Source organism: Podarcis muralis, chromosome 14 (assembly GCF_964188315.1).
Source record: "Podarcis muralis chromosome 14, rPodMur119.hap1.1, whole genome shotgun sequence".
Classification (NCBI taxonomy): Eukaryota; Metazoa; Chordata; class Lepidosauria; order Squamata; family Lacertidae; genus Podarcis; species Podarcis muralis.
In genome coordinates, this window is record NC_135668.1 from 35,406,580 (window position 1) to 35,421,347 (window position 14,768).

The window sequence follows — 14,768 nt, forward strand, 5'->3', positions numbered from 1 at the left end:
GCTGGATTGAGGAAGGTTCATTGGAGATAGGACAAGCTGGGCTGCTTCTGGCAAGGAGTTCCAGAGCCTGGGAGCAGTCACTCAGAAGGTTCTTTTCTTTAGTTCCCACCAGATGTGTTTCAGATGTTGGCAATACAGAAAGAAGAGCTTTCAGTGTTTTCTCCCTGTCACCCTTCTGTCCTATGGTCAGAGATTTGTAAGACCCAGTAAGCAGAATTACAATTGCCTGCTCCCTAACAGTTCCCAGGGAAGGTTCTTAAACCAAATATGTGATACAACTCAGCTTATGACTTATGCAAGCAGCATTTTTATTGTTAATGAAGCACAGCAGAAGCTGCAGGTGTGACATTAGGAGGCAGTCAGTCATTATATGGGGTGTATGGGGTGTTATGGGAGGGCAAGTACCTCTGGTGGGGAACATGTTATGCTCCGTCTGGGGTAGTTTATCCACCTTCACCACCTCCCTGCACTCAGCTCTCACACTGCACTGCAGCGGTCACACCCCGGAAATGGCTTTAACTGGCTGACTAAAAGCAGGCGAGGGTAGCCAATGGGTCACAAACCTTCAGTAAGTTAGGGATTTCCCCTGCATGTGAAGACAGAAGACAGGCTTTAGTGGAATGAGTGGATGAAACCAATATTGGGTCCTGTAGTTAAGAAACTGTTTTCTGCATGTGCTGTAGAAAGAAGTGAAGGGCAGATGGGACTTAGCAACCTGAGTAGTCCATCTAGGAGAAGGAAAACACTGATCCTAAACTTCCACTGCCTTGTGGGATATCTTTGGGAGGTGAAAAGGCTAAGAAGTAAACCCTACAAAAACCTGTAGTGGAGTCCCTAAGATGGTTGAATGGTGCCTGGTATGTCTCCTTCCAGCAACTCTTGCAGTCAAGCTGGTGCCAAATGTAATGCTCTGCTTTCCTTTGGACCGCATCAGTGAAACAGAGAGGGGGGGGGGCGTCATCTGGGCAGTCAAGGACCTCCATACACACTTCCCAGGCTTGCACCCTGGGGACGTCACTGCAGTGCTGCTAACGCAGTTTGACTTCACCCCTGGAGGTGAGCGCCATTGTCTCTTGAGGTAGACAGATGCCAAAAACAACCACAACAAAAAGCCATTATGCTGCAACAGCAAAAACTAGTTTGAGAGTGGGGGTAGAGTTTTAATGTTCCAATGGTGTCCCCCCCACTCTTTAACTCTGCAGGCATTTGCTGGGCTAAAACAAGAAATTGCACTGTTCTTCGTGCTGAATATTTGCTAAGAGCAATCTGTTAAAAAAAGAAGGTTGTTTTGCAAAGAAGGACCTTCCCTTCACCAACTTCACCAACTAAGGAAAGATGCACTTAGCTCAGATATTGTTATAAATATTACATCAAGGACAAAATGTGTAACATTTTCAGTATTTAGAGGAGCACAAAACCAGGCTACATTTCTGTTTCTCCTATGTTGGATTTCACCTTCTTTTTACTTCCAGAAGACGACTGGGAGACTTTGATCCAGAAGGCTGAGCAACCCAGGCTCTTCACACACACTCAGGGTTTATATTAGGGATATGTAGTTATAATAACAATAACAACAACAAGAAGAATAAAGATAAGCATAAGAACTGTCTGGCAATTAAAAGGCGGAGGGGCTTTCTAATACCTTATGGTTTAGATTCCTTTACAAGAAAAACTGAGTATTTTATACACCATGATTAAAATTTGATTGGGGCCAATAATTTGTGCAGATGCTTACAACCCTGATAAAAGGCACCTCCCCTCCCAAAACCATTAAAATGCTTATACCTATTATTTATATTTATTTATTTATTGAACCTATTAATCACGTCTTTCTTTTACAAAAAGTAACTCAAAGCAGCTTACAAAAACATAGATTGTACCACAATGGTCACCTCTGCTTATAGACTGTTGTTGCCAAGAAAGAAGTGGAACTCAGAGAAGTTTACTCAAGTACCCTCCGCAGCAGCCATTGACTGCAAATCCATCAGGACAGCTCCAGAATTCTTCCCTCATCCTCTCTTCCATTTAAACACTAGCAGAGATGACTGACACGTTCTAATGAGGAGTCACAAAATGCACAGATGATTTCAAGCTACTGAAAAACAGAAATCCTATAAAATTGAAGGACTGAGAAGTTTACAGGTATGGTTGACTGCCTGAGCAACCTGCCAGTCTCTGAAAGATTTCTATTTTGGTATAATGAAAAGGAAGTAGGTTGATATGCATATGAGAAGTGGACATTGACTTAAAAACATTTCACTGTATTTCTGAAGACTGGACACACCAGTAGAATAATAGCCATAGTCTAGGAAGCTTAATTGGGCTTGTTTTCCGCATCATGGCTGTCAGGCCTCAAGAGATGCTTGAAGGAATTTAAATATAATATATTTTTTAAAATAAAAAAACCTTTTGAGACAGGACCCAAACAAGGAAGGAAAATGAGAATTGGTCAAGGCTTAATCCATTATTTTTAATGACCTTCAATTGGAAACATTTAACAGAACAGCAAGTGGCACAGTTGAAAGAGAAAGCAGCAACATTCATATGCTAATAAGTTCAGCTCACCTATTCTATACTGAGCTTCTTGTATGATTATTTCAAAGCTAAGTGCATGGAAAAGAAACAAATTGAATATAGGCACATACCATGCAATAGCTGAAACAATGATAATCTCTTATAAAGAGGCAAGCACACACACACGCTAAGCAGTTCCTTCAGAAAGTACAGCTCTCTGTGACTTATGAGCACAAATGGGGGATTCACTTGTCAAATCAATCTAATGGCAGTATTATGTGCCTGATGATACTAACCAGTGTTTGCAGCTGAAGTACTATATCAGTTTCTCCACTGCCATTTGCAAAACCTGCACTTAAAAAAAAATATCTAAAACAATAGTTCTTAATGGCCACTCCCAATACAATGTTACTGGTTTTGTTTTTCAACTACTAAATAAAATGTTATTAACAACAAAAATGTGTATGTGTGTGTGTGTTCTTTACTTGATGCTGTTAGTCACAGAGTGAAGGGGCCATCTGCATTTCCTGGAGTGGGGGGTGGGGATTCCATGCTCAGGGACCCATTACTGAGAAGGTCCTATCCTGTGTCACAGCCAGCAAGCTACAAGTATTAGTGGGACATTGAGAATGGCTCTCCCTACCAATTATCCCTTTGGGGGCAATCACATTCCCCACCCCACCCCCCAGTACAATGGATTTTCTCCATTTTTATTCCTATTCCAAGTAGAACCATTGAAATTTATGGGCATGACTAATTTAGGTCAATTACTTCCAGTGGGTCTACTTCGTTTATAACTTAGTTGAATATAGCCCATCATCCCTGTGAGGTTGCCAGTGCTATTGGACACACCCAGCCAAAAAGGACTCCCCCATAGGGTCACATAAGTAGACTGATATTAAATATTTCAGACAGGGATGGCACATAACCATGTGGATCTTTAAACTAATTAATTATTCTTTAAAAATCCTGGTGGAAATGAGATGGAATGGGCTTTGTGTGAAAGGGCCATAAATTGGATCAAGACTTTTCTGTCCATTCCTGCCTTGATATTATTCCTTCTAGAACTTGCTAGATATCCATCAAACTTAAAGAATCACAGCCTTCTCTGTCTCCCTCTCATTTCTTTCTTTCAGTTATCTGCCTCCAGAGATATTTTAGACAATTTGAGACAGAACACTCACAAAGCAAAAGGCTATAGTCCTGTGATATGATGAAAACATTTCTTATCATACACATATTTGTTTAAAGCTTTCTGTTTCTGATTCAGAGCTTCAGGCTTCTCGTACAGCACAAAACAGTTTTAAAAAGTTATCTTGGTCTATGTAAGCCTATTCTTTTTAACCATAGTAGGCGTTTGCGATACTTTTCCAAGTCAAGGTTTGCATTTTTCTTTCTTTCTTCCAGATGCATCTCCCACACAGCAGGGCAATACCTTGCTATTCATTTTAATGTCATGTTATTTCAATACATTGAATGTAAAGCTTGCAGCAACAATAAATCAGAATTTGCTCTGCAAACATATTTGCCAACACTTTAAAACCTTGGTAACTTTGAAACCTGAATAATCTGAGTGCAAAATCATATTTTCAGCACTATAAAACCTAGGTGACTTTAAAGTCTGAAACATATATGAAAAGGCAGCAAATAACTCATGCCACTTGTCTGCTACATTTGCTATAGTTCCATTTAATAATAATATAAACACAAAGAGAGCAATCTTCCCACTGTTTGTGCCCAGCTACCAACCTACCTCTCATTAAACAGCTTTTCAATGAGCAGAGAGCTATCTGTGGCAATGCAATGATAACTCCTGTGATTCACTCTCAAGGCACACTGTCCACATCCACAAAGAAGGGCTTTTATCAACTGGAACTATGTGAGGGGTGGGCATGAACCCAACACATACACCAATGTCCCACTGTCCTGCTTTCCCCCCAAAATGTGAATGTCAGGCCTAAAGGATACCCCTCAAAGCCCATCAGACATAACACAATTTTCGATTCCCTAAAGGGTGCACTTAACCCAGCAATGCCTCAGTATATCTAATGTTTCCTTCCTCACCTGCATGGACTCAGTGCTGAAAACAGCGACCAAAACATATCACTTCTAGATGCCAAACATATCCTTCCCAGCTGTGTGAAGTAGATTTAAAAGGTGGGACCCTAAGTACAGTAAATTGATCTTGTTTCTTTCAAATTGGATTGTAGTTTGCCTTGCAAACTGTTCAGGGAAGTTTTTAATCTGTGATATTTTACTGTATCTTTGGTTTCTATGGAAGCCGCCCAGAGTGGCTGGGGAAACCCAGCCAGATGGGCGGGGTACAAATAATAAGTTGTTGTTGTTGTTGTTGTTGTTGTTGTTGTTGTTGTTGCAAACAGTTAACCCAAACCCACCTTGCGTAAGAAGGAAATGGAAAACTACCTGGCAATAAAGAGTCGGGTATATACATCTAATGATGTTTGTACCTAATAGCACCAATAAAGAGCTGGTGTGCTTCAGGGTTTTGTTTTTTTTTTTTAAAAAAATCCCTTTTCCAGGCCTTTTGAAGTTTGTTGATTATGATACCTGGATTAAATTGGCAACATGACACTAAACTAGCTGAAATGGAAACTTTCCAGTGCACCAACACTATGCATTGTCTTTTAAAATAAAGTCTGATGATGTTTATTTCATAACTCAACAAGAAGAAAAATTAACTTCTAAGGCCCCTGAAAATCAATTATGTTGAATTTCATCACTAGAGTTCCCCAATTTCCTACTTACCTGTGTCTTATAAATTATATTAACACACGCTGAGCTTTTAAAAAGAACTGAGTTCATAAACAAGCATCCAAGGATTTGTTAGCGAAGTTCAGATAGGAAAATTTGCTGAACACAGGACCTACTTGGCATTTTTGAAAGAGTCACTACCTGAAGCCTAAGAATGCCCTGTCAAGCTTATTAATGGCCTTGCAAATCCAACGTATAATTTCACCATGCCTAATGAAAAAGAGGCTTCAAAAAATGATTCTCAAAGGCAGAAATAATGCTGGTTAAACATTCTGTTATATCTCTTTGTTTCACCACTAAATTCACATTTTGGGTGGACATGGATATTCTCCATACTTTATGTGTGCCTCAAGATATTGTTTCCTGCAGTGTTGTAAAACCGAGTACGAAGGAAAACTCTGAAACTTTTTTGGGGGGGGGAGTGTAAAGGCTCTGTTACTTTGAGATGTGGTGAGGATGGCGGGGGTCCAGACACCAGCCTCACCTACATTTGAGAATCAATATCTAAAGAATGAGTTAGGCATCATTAACACTAACACCAAGCAACTGGAAAACTTGTAGCTGGTCAACTGTTTTTAATTAGTAATGAAGGAAGCTACTTGGTCCACCAGCTTGGTCCACACATAACTCTAAGCCAAGGGTGAGGAACCTCCAACCTGTGAGCCAGACTTGACTCTCCAGGCCTCTCTGTTTGTTCTACCAGGCTGTTTGGTGGATCCACGCACATCTGTGCTATGATATCATATATGATGTCATACATACAGGAACAGCCTAGCACCACTCGCAAAGGACTTTCTTTGAACCTCTGAAAATAGGAGGCTCAAAAAAATAGCACACCGCTGTTTGAAAGCCCTTTGTAAATAGCCCCACACTGCTCTTTAAACCTCTTGTTTTCAGAGGCTTAAGGAGCAGTGCAAGGCTGCCCACATATGGCTTTCAAATACCCCATGCTGTACATTCTAGTCTTGACAGGGCTCCAAAAAAGCTCATCACCACACTAAAATGCCAGGAGCTTAACAGGTGGGCAACTTTGAGCAGCCTGGGGTGCTGAGATTAGTATCTGGCCCATCAACTAGCAGAGATTTCCCATCTCTGCTCTAAGCCATGGCTTATTTGGCTTATTTGTGACACAGCCACAAATAATGTGGCTTGTGACACAGCCACTGAGTCATACCACCAGTCCTTGTATAGCAGTGACTCTGGAGTTTCACAGAGGAGTCCTTCCTCCACCCACTCCAGCCCTATCTGGAGATGCCAGGGATTGAACTTAAGATATTTTGCGCTAGCTATGTGCTTTATCACTGAGGAACAGTGCTTCATTGTATGAAATTTAAGCTCCCTTCAGTTTATGAAATTTAAACGCTCCTGGAGTTTGTTTTTGTTTTTTACTGTATTCCTATGGCCTTGTTTATGGGTTACTGAAATTGTTTTGGTGCAACATCAAACCTGAACCTGAGCAAACAGAAGCCTGTGGGGCAACCAAAACCATGCCAGCATGAAGTGGTCACATGCCTATTCAGCCTGCCTCCCATTCCCAGCCACACCATGAAAGTAGGAAGGTCTATGCTGCTCTACCCCACCCCACCCCACCCCAAAGCTGATGGAGCAGTTTAGCCTTGAGGGTAGCCCTATCCACCCATAGAATCACAGAGCACAGAGATTTAAGCCCTCAGGGACAGCCTATCATTCATGAAGGTGCCTAAAGTGGGTTACTGGGCTGAAACGCAATCACTGCATTCCCTTTCCTGCACCTGTGTGGCCAAAAGAGACTGAATTAAATAGGAGATTAACCTGATTTACAATAATGCAGGTAAGAAGGCCATCTAAATGCCCACCATCCAGTTATTCAATATGGAATAGGCAAAAAAAACAACACCAGCCTCAACCCAAACCATTCTGGATCCGCCAAAAGTCCCTACATGGCCCCAAAGTGACCAAAAAGTCACAATGAGAGTCAGGGAGGGCAGGTGCTGTTGCCATGAAAAGAAGAGGGGGGGGGGAGGGAGGCAGCCAGCTGCCCAGCCTTTAAAAGGATGGTGCCCACCCCACCCACAAGTAGGTGAGCGGTGCAAGAGCATCAGACTGGCCAGTACTTAGTTGGAATAGGCAATGGAATGAGCCGCCTTTGTAGAACTTGACAGACATATGAGCACTCTTAAGTGAAATATTGCTTTTATTTATATTCATTTCCAATGAATACAAAATATATAAAAAATAGTTTCAAAAAGTAATCAGGTGTGGCCTCAAATTACAGCCCCATTGATTAAAATGTGCCAACCCTGATTCAAACTATCAACATGGATTTCAAAAAGCAAGCAAGCGATATGCCAAATGAACTAAGCTGCTGTTAGGATTTCACAGTACAGTAAAATGTCTCAATTATCTTAAGCAGTATGAGTCAATACGTTTCCTTTTTTACAATTGTACTGCAAAATACAATGAAGTTTCAGCACATATACACACTGCTAATAGCATTGATTGAATGGTATTTTTTTTTTTGGTAGCATTCTGCTTTTACCATTCAGAGTTCAACCAATGGTACTTATTACCAATAAGTACACACACACGTACACCCCCTCCCCAATTTCTTTCTTTCTTGGCTGATAAGGTCAATCATTTGTCAGAGCTCTGAGTCAAACCGGGGACTATCACAGATTTAATGGTTATACTTGTAGATAATGGGCTTTGTAAGCAGAAGACTCCAGGGTCAATCCCCATGTAAGGCTGTTGGGTGAGGTGTTGGGAGACCCACTTAGAACTCTGGACAGCCACTTTCAGTTAGTGGGGAGAATACTGGACTGGATGGGCCAATGACTCAGTTTAAGCCAGCTTCCTTTGTTCCTATGAATAGGTGAAGAAACAGTGATCTGTTTCCTTTAATTTTTTTCCCTTTCTTTATTTTTTAAATATAATAGTAGTAGTAGTAGTAGTAGTAGTAGTAGTAATAATAATAATAATAATAATAATAATAATAATAATAATAAAAGGTAACGGTACCCCTGCCCGTACGGGCCAGTCTTGACAGACTCTAGGGTTGTGCGCCCATCTCACTCAAGAGGCTGGGGGCCAGCGCTGTCCGGAGACACTTCCGGGTCACGTGGCCAGCGTGACATCGCTGCTCTGGCAAGCCAGAGCCGCACACAGAAACACCGTTTACCTTCCCGCTTGTAAGTGGTCCCTATTTATCTACTTGCACCCGGGGGTGCTTTCGAACTGCTAGGTTGGCAGGCGCTGGGACCGAACGACGGGAGCGCACCCCACTGCGGGGATTCGAACCGCCGACCTTTCGATCGGCAAGCCCTAGGCGCTGAGGCTTTTACCCACAGCGCCACCTGCGTCCCTATAATAATAATACAAGGTTGCAATTATATCTGTACAGATACCCAATTAGAAATTGAAACTGAGAATAAGGAGGAAAAAAGGAAGATAAGGGGGGGGGGAATTAAAATGGGGGGAGAGCCAGGAATAGAGAGGACAAGCATATAAAATTATAAGCATGACATCAATCAAATAAACTGCCCAAGAGAAACTATAGTCACCTGACAAGGGGAAAGGATAACCTGAGATCCAAACAGATAATATTGTTAAGTTATCCAGACAATTTTATTCAACTACCTGCATCTATTTTATGCACAATCTTAAAACTCCCTCCACCATGTGCATAGCTTGTTTATCTACAAGTCCCTCTTGTGCCGTGAGAAACAAGACTATTAAGGAGAGGTTCATGTTCTCTAAATAACAAACTAGATATTTGCACAAAACACATTCCTTTGCTTCCTCAGGCCCATGCCTTCAAGAGACCAGCAAATATGGAGTAAGGTCACATTACGGAACCCTCACACTCAGGATGTACAAACGCAGCAACGTTTGCATCAGAGGGGAGAAGAGCTGACCTCCCCATCCCCTTGCGTGTCCTTGTAGCTTGACCCATAAAACTAGGCAGAATGTACAGCAGCAAAAGATATTTAATCTGCTGTGGGGAAAACTGCCTGTGCAGGACCAGGTTGGCCCATAAGCATTGGAAATCGATAGCTCACAGCCATTTGTTCCTGATCAGAGCATGATTTGAGGAGAATGTCAAAGCAATCCTTTTTCACAGCACAAAGCCAATTTGTTTTATTTTATTTTATTTTCCACCAGGTCATTTAGCCGTGTGAGGTGACCCTTGCAATGCGGTGAAAATCAAATATTTCTACCAGACTGACTTTTCTTGTTCTCCTGATGTGCGCTGGAAAGCTTTGATCCTCTGGGGCCTGGGTGAAGCAAAGAGGCAACTTTTAACAGGGAAAGTTACAGAGAGGGGGGAAAGCAGCAGGTGGGTGAGGGAAGTAAAGAGGGGGAGAAATGGGCCTCTTGATTCTGTGCTCAGACTAAAAAGGGAATGTTTCTCCAAAGCTAAAAGAATGTGGCATTTCCTCAGCTGGAGCCAGTGAAAGTGCGCTGGTCTCAGAAATCGCCTTCATCTAACAGCACCCGGCCACCTGCTCCTTGAATTCTGCTGTTAAAAGACGTTAGCAGACCATCTGTTATGGGGTGGCACGCTGAGGATTTTTGGTCCTGTTCATATTCATGGGGGGGAAAGCAGCGGTATTTAATCAATCTGCTTGGAATTGCTTTATATGATTAGCGTGTAATGATTCAGGTAGGTCATGGACACGGACATCTTTTTTATTACTGCATTAGACAGCTAGAAGCACACATCAATCCCATAAAAGATACAAGGGTTGATGCACTTTGGGGGAAATATATTCAGCCACCAAAGAAAACAATAATAATAAAAAAATGCAAATGTGATAGATAATGACTCTTACAAGGAGGAGGGAGGGACAGGAAGAGGGTTAGCTTCAGGCTGATGTTCTCTCTCTCTCTCTCTCTCTCTCTCTCTCACACACACACACACACACACACACACACGAGCCTAGGAAAAAAGAAAAAGGGTGTCAAAAGAAGTAACAGGTGCTACCCAGCACCTGGAATCCTTGTTCCTTACATGGCCCTGTGATTATGCCTGCCCTGCCCACTAACTTTATCCCTTCCTGGTCAGGTGGCTAAATCTATGCATCTTTTGCATTTCCCACAATGCCTCTGCTTTTTAGGGCAGTGCCAAGGAAACTTTTTCAGCCGAGGGGCCACATTCCCTTATGGGCAGCCTTTCAGGGGCCACACACGTTCAGATCGGTGGGGCCAGAGGCAAAAACACATGGGACCACAGATGTGAACTTTGTCACAATTTAGCCACACAAAAGTCAGAGGTTTCTACACCCTACCTTCTCATATTCTATCCAAACAAGCGAGAGACATTACTGCAGTTGAAGTACGCATTTCCTGACAGACAAAAGCACTTGAGGGGGATGAGGGGAATGACAATTAAGGGATGTTGCATGGGTATGGCCTAACGAGAGTCCCAAGGCAGTGATGAAATTTGGCCCACAGCTGAGAACACCAGGGTCCTCAGAAACCCACTCTGAACATAGTAACATAAAAAGAGCCTGCTGAATCAGGCCAGTCGCTCACTTAGTCAAGCATCTTGTTCGGTGTCCCCACCCAGATGCTTGTGGGAAACCTGCAAACAGGACCCGAGCACAAGAACACTCTCCCGTCCTATGGCTTCCAGCAACTGGTATTCAAAAGTATTACTGCCTCCAATTGTGGAGGCAGATTATTGCTGACATGGCTAGTAGCTATTTGATAGCCTTATTCCCCATAACTTTGTCTAGCCCTCCTCTGAAGCCATCCAAATGGTGGCCATCCAGTGTCTCCTGTGGGAGTGAGTTCCAGAGATTAACTACGTGCTGCATGAAGAAGTACTTTATTTTATCTGTCCTGAATCTTCCAACATTCAGCTTTATTGGATATGATATTTGCAGTGCACACTGATGGCAAAGTGAATTCACTTTGCTCAAACCTTGATGCAACGGTTAACACAAAGCATAGGGAAGTTCCAACCCCAACATCTGAACCAGCTGTGTGGGATCACTTTTAGTTATGGTGGCATTTGGATGTAGAAAAGAGGCTGGCAGCTGCATGTTTGATTAATGCATATATCTATATCTATATCATCTATGTTGTTGTTGTTGTTTAGTCGTGTCCGACTCTTCGTGACCCCATGGACCAGAGCACACCAGGCACTCCTGTCTTCCACTGCCTCCCGCAGTTTGGTCAAACTCATGCTGGTAGCTTCGAGAACACTGTCCAACCATCTCGTCCTCTGTCGTCCCCTTCTCCTTGTGCCCTCCATCTCTCCCAACATCAGGGTCTTTTCCAGGGAGTCTTCTCTTCTCACGAGGTGGCCAAAGTATTGGAGCCTCAGCTTCACGATCTGTCCTTCCAGTGAGCACTCAGGGCTGATTTCCTTAAGAATGGATAGTTTTGTTCTTCTTGCAGTCCACAGGACTCTCAAGAGTCTCCTCCAGCACCATAATTCAAAACATCAATTATTCTGCCTTCTTTATGGTCCAGCTCCATCTATACCTATACCTATACCTAGATCTATATCTCTATCTATATTACTGCTGGATGCCAGACTTGAGATTTTCTGTGCCAAACAGCAAGTTTTCTTGGGCCAGCTCTGCAAGTGTGTCCTCTTTCCATGGTTCTTGGGTGTCCAATGCTGATGCTGGACATTCTACAGCTTCACAGGCCATGGAAATAGCAATACCTGGATTTATTTGCAGAAACCTATCTTGTGCAGCAAATTGTGTAAGCTTCTTTTGTTTCTAAGTCAACTGAATGGATACTATTTTAAAAATACAACATCATTTAAAGTATTAAGAGAGTTATCATTAAAGTGTCACATACACATCGAAGGGGCTCTCTTTTTAAACATCTCTTTAGTAGATTACTCACCTGCATATTGTCCAAAATAAAATTCTAACTAGAATACTATAATAGCCATCCTATAAATCAGTAATGTACTACATGTGTAGGTCATGTCACAGGCGAATAGAGCAAAATGTCTGGCCATATGGTGGACTTAAGAGCCAGCTCATCTACATTCTCTGTTACCAGGCAACGTCTCGGACTTCAGTCTCAGATTGGCTAAATAATAATGACCCCTTAACCCTTAAAAATGATTGATATTCACAGTACTAGTCAGGTTACAATCACAAGGGGGAAATACTGGCAGCAATTAGGCACTAAGGAATTTGGCAACATTCAAACATTTTCCCCAAATCCAAAAGTATCATTATTGTTTCCTTTATGTGATGCAAATCTATAGGCTTGTTTCTACAAGGCTTCTTCTCCCCACCTTAGTCTGCATGTGCAGATATTGAAATATATTAATCATACACAAATTGTTTGGCTTCCTAACAATGCCCCACTAATTAGCGCAGGAACTGCCACCTCCCATAAGTTGGAAATCCCTCCACCACCTCTGCCTTGCTGTGCTGTGGTGACACAATTTCTTTTTCACCATTTCCCCCAACATGTCAACTGTGTCAAATGCTGCTAACTGCCACAATGCTGCTCCATGACAGATAGGACCGCTTGTGGCAGAGATGAAAAACTAAAGAGTAACAGGCACATTTAGCAATGAAAGGAACAGATTTGTAAAGCAAGCTCAGGATGAATAGCTGCTACTTGGAAGTATAGCCAAAACACCTTTCAGTTCTAACTTCCCCACCCCCTTGTGGCAAAGAGGAGTTATTAGATACATAAGCGCTTTCCCCTTGTAAATTACATTTGCATCCCTCTGTGGTTTTCAGACTGCATTCTAGGGAAACCCTGGGCTTTCTCAGAGGTTTATTCCTCAAGGAGAAAACTGGGTAACTATAGGGAAGCTTGCCTACTGGTCCCAAATTTCCCCCTTCAACATGCAGACAACAGGGGAATGTTGAATACAGTGGTACCTCGGGTTAAGTACTTTATTCGTTCCGGAGGTCCGTACTTAACCTGAAACTGTTCTTAACCTGAAGCAACACTTTAGCTAAGGGGGCCTCCTGCTGCCGGAGCACGATTTCTGTTCTCATCCTGAAGCAAAATTCCTAACCCGAGGTAATATTTCTGGGATAGCGGAGTCTGTAACCTGAAGCGTATGTAACCCGAGGTACCACTGTACATTCTTCCAGGGCACACTCTCAGTCCACACGATGAAACAGAAAAGCCAAAGGACAGGGCCAGATTGACACTTTTAGAGGCCCTAAGCACTGACAATATTATGCTGCCCCCATTCAAAATAAAAACAATAATATATATATATATATATATATATATATATATATATATATATATACACACACACATACATACAGTATATAATCTGAAATAACATAAAACTTACATGTATGCTGAAATGTGCATGCATAGATGTCATGTGCAACACACAACAGGGTCTACTTCCTCACATTATTTTGATTTATACTAGTAGGACACCCTCTGGTTTAGTTGGTGACAATAAATAAAAAGAACAGAAAAATGGAGGAAAAGTGTGCACTGGAGTGTAAGGAAGTCTAAGAATTCTGACTTTCCCCATTATGACTACTTCATTGGTTTTGTGAAATAGCAAATGTCAAATTATTTCCAATTCTCTCTCCCTCTCCCTCCTCACCCCCCTGCTTTGTTAGTGCTCTAAGCATGTGTTTGGTCTGCCTATTGGGTAATCCAGCACTGCCAAACGAGCTGGACCCACAAGCAACATGAACTGGGTGCACCATGGAACACCCACCCAAATCTTCTGCAATATCCAGAAACTTTGTAGGAAATGTGCTATGTGCAGACAAAGTAGCATGTAAATGGTTCTATGAATGAACTGTGAAAACCTTGAACATGTCTAATTTCTATGGAGCGAGACAATATCTACTCAGAAATGCCTCATTTTCCAGACAACACTATTGTTCGGTGGGAGTTAATGATCCAACTAGGGTCCAACTAGTGTGTATACAACAGCACTTTCCTGGTCTCTTCCCAACCCCTCAGGTTCAGTCCTCAAAACCCATCAATGAATGTGGAATGGCATGTGATAGTATGTGATAGTGTGAGGCTCCATATTATGTTGGATCTAAGTCAACAATGATCCTACATTTTGTGCTTCAGACAGACTGCAGTTTTATTTAGGAGAGAATAAGGTATGAATTACTTACAAAACTTAGGTACAACTGTATTTCTATGCTCAGGATGTGTGTTCATGGATGATTACTTTCCTTACTGCAACCCATTCAAGTCCTTTATGATATAAATACACACTGGTGCATCAAACTAAGAACAGGCATGGTTCACTGAATGTTACCAGCTTACAATGCTAAAAGTAAAATAGGACACTTTGAAAAAGTATGGGGAAAACAGATTAATCCAAAATGACGTTGTCACATCTAATCTTTTGTTTTTGTTTTTAAGTGAGAAAATTAACAAAAAATGTAAGCTGTAATTATTCAAAAATGTCAGTAAATTTATTCATTATATTAATCCAAAAGATCTAGAGGACTGAGAATATTGGCTAATCTTTCAGGGAACATCAAAAATATTATTTTCTACTGTTTTCAGTA

The 14,768-nt window shown here is 41.9% G+C and overlaps 1 protein-coding gene across 13 annotated transcripts in view; it reads right to left on the minus strand.

The window, feature by feature from the left end:
- Positions 1–14,768, minus strand: part of RBFOX1 (RNA binding fox-1 homolog 1) — a 1,459,388-nt gene that overhangs the window by 835,132 nt on the left and 609,488 nt on the right. The gene's annotated exons all lie outside the window — the stretch shown is intronic.